Genomic DNA, 2,771 nt, shown 5'->3' on the forward strand with positions numbered 1-2,771 from the left:
ACCCTCTTATCCCAAACAATTTTTTATCCCAAACAATTTTTTATCAATTACTGAGATTTCAACCCTACTCATGATCTTATTTATGCCCCTCTTTGTTCATGTGTGTTATTTCAGTAAATAAGTTAATAATAACTTTATAAACCAAGATTGCTTCTTACCCACATGAAGCACTAAGGATGAGAACATAGGCACTCTTCTCCTATGATATTATACCGTTTATCTATAGTAGAAAAAGGAGAAATGGACGAAATAAATGAAATGGTAGTTCAAAATGCTTCTAATTGTGCATAGGCTCACATGAACTAATTTTTCTGGGGCAACTCAGAATTTTCCAGAAGTAATTAACTCGGCATAAACAAACAGTACAATAAACATTAGATGCTTTACGACTTGTTTGGATGGTTGATGTATTGCATCGTATTGTTACTTTAAATACAATGTTTTAATTGTTACTTAAATTTTATTGTATCGTATCGTTTAATCCGTTGTTATGAAATAATAAAAAAGTGTCATTTTATGTAACAACCGGTTTAGTGTGATCGCGTCGTTACCTTAATTTTCCCTCTCATCTTGCCCTTCCTTATTATTAAATAATTATATTTTATCCTTTACCGTATTTTATATAATAATTCTACCTCGTACTTTATTTTTTCTTTGTAATGTTGTAAGTTTATTTTTCATATTATTGGTGTGTGATATCATGAAACAACGGAAAATAATACAATCTATCCAAACATTGTATTCACCAAAACAATACAATACGATATATTATGAAACGTTATTTAACAACCATCCAAACAAGCTATTAACAGTCTCAAGCAACTGAAATCTGGTCAACAACACTAAATATCTTGTTTTTTCCTAACACCAATTGAAAGGCCATATATTAAGGACTAGGATACAACTGCTTCTGAAACCATATAAAGATTTAGTACATCTTTATTTATAACCACAACTAAAAGGCAAACTTTATATGCCAAACCACTTTTGGTCCCACATACAATCTCATTCAATTTTATTGAGGTTATAAATGGAATTAAGTCATTAACTCAGCAACAATCAATATCAGCTGCGTGATTAAAAAATCTGCGGCATATCTGCATCAATCTACAAACGGACGAGCAGAGTACATACTTCAAATACACATTCCAATTGTCAGCAGCACCACGACATATTATAATGATATTTTATGTAATTCTGCATTACCATATTAAGAGTTTCCATTGGGAGTTAATATACTAGAAACATGAAACAGGAACTTCGATCCGTTTCTTGCCCTACAATATTAAAAGAATATGCATCTTTTTACTTTTCGAGGAGAAAGCGGAATGCAGACAGCAGAAAGAAGCTTATGGTTGGAGCATAAAAAAAAATTGAATAAGCTAGAAGTTAAGATTTTAATTAGGAATAACGTTCTTTTAGAATATAAGAATGGACGAAAAAGATAAGACTCCTAAAGAATTCAGTTCATTAACATGAATCACTGTTCTAGAGTACATGCAAGTAAGAAAAGGCTTACCCAATCAGAATCTAGATTACTGTTGCTTCCAATTGGACAGTTCAATTATCTTTGACTTCACCTGTGGCCAAGAAATAACAAATACGCATGTACTGAGGAAAGAAACAATGACAATGACAATGACCTGAACTACCAAGACAAAATGCAGGTAATATTCCATACATTTAGAAGCATTACATAAGCACCAGGGCCAGTGATAACTGAGGAAGAATTCTAACAATGAACTAGTTCTACAGAGAACAAATACCCTCCCCTCGTTACCAGAATGATCTAGAGGTCAAAAGTGTGTTGTTCAGGAAAGGAATGTACAAATCTGCTGATTTCTGAATTTTCTTTATGGTAAACTCCATAAAGAAAAAACTTTACAGCCAATGCCGCTGGCATTGAATGACTCTGTTGAGCTCTCGCCAACTGCAGTTGGAACTTCGTCTGAGGGCAAACGTCCATGTACACACATGATGAGCTTCAGAACAAGACTGACGAGTGCAGTAGATAAGTTTGTTTTCTTTATTTAAACTCAAATAAAACTTATACTGAAGTTTACTTTACTTCAAAAGGTAATTTTAGCTCTCCTTCATAAAATTTGCTAAGCCTTGCAAGTATATTTGTTGAAATTATATATTATTTGTTAATTTAATTTAATTTATGTTGAAACTTTTTCATTGCTTTTTAATTAAATATTAATTACACTACTGTATAAGCTCTCTTATTTATTTATAATTTTGGTATTGATTTAGTTTATTTTGTAACTCTTTTCTTATTGCCTTCTTTTATAACTAATAATTTGTTACTTATAAAACTAGAAAATATTTTATAATCTCAAATTTCTTAGAGTTAATAATTTTTTGATTGGTCAAATATTGTTTTTTGGTTAAAGTATAACAAAATTTTAAATAAGCTAAATTTAAATTTTTTAAATTAAAATAAGCAAAAATTTGTTAGAACTAAATAAAATAAGCAAATATTTGTTAAATTAAATAAGCTTATATTAGTTATAGTTGTTTTCGATTGAATCCGGTTGCATAAAATCCTGAATCCGCCACTGATGATTAGCATAGCTCGTAGTCTGTCAGAGTAACGAGACACCTCAAATCTGTACATGTAATTCCCTACAATTACACAATTATATTCAACCAAGGGGCTTTTAATATATTATCCATGAGCCGTCAAAGTAGGACAGTCCTTGTATTGTATTGCACTATAGAATGACAATTACAAGTTGATCAGTTCAAATATTAGTATTCTAATCTCA

The 2,771-nt window shown here is 30.7% G+C and overlaps 1 long non-coding RNA gene across 1 annotated transcript; it reads right to left on the reverse strand.

The window, feature by feature from the left end:
• Positions 1-716: 716 nt before the first annotated feature.
• On the reverse strand, positions 717-1,953 carry LOC138900487 (uncharacterized). Its single transcript, XR_011411539.1, has 2 exons — positions 1,520-1,953; positions 717-1,277 (listed from the first exon to the last, which is right to left on the reverse strand). It is a non-coding gene; the product is annotated as an uncharacterized lncRNA (long non-coding RNA).
• Between the last annotated feature and the right edge of the window lie 818 nt (positions 1,954-2,771).

This window comes from Nicotiana tomentosiformis, chromosome 10 (genome assembly GCF_000390325.3).
Source record: "Nicotiana tomentosiformis chromosome 10, ASM39032v3, whole genome shotgun sequence".
Taxonomy (NCBI): Eukaryota; Viridiplantae; Streptophyta; class Magnoliopsida; order Solanales; family Solanaceae; genus Nicotiana; species Nicotiana tomentosiformis.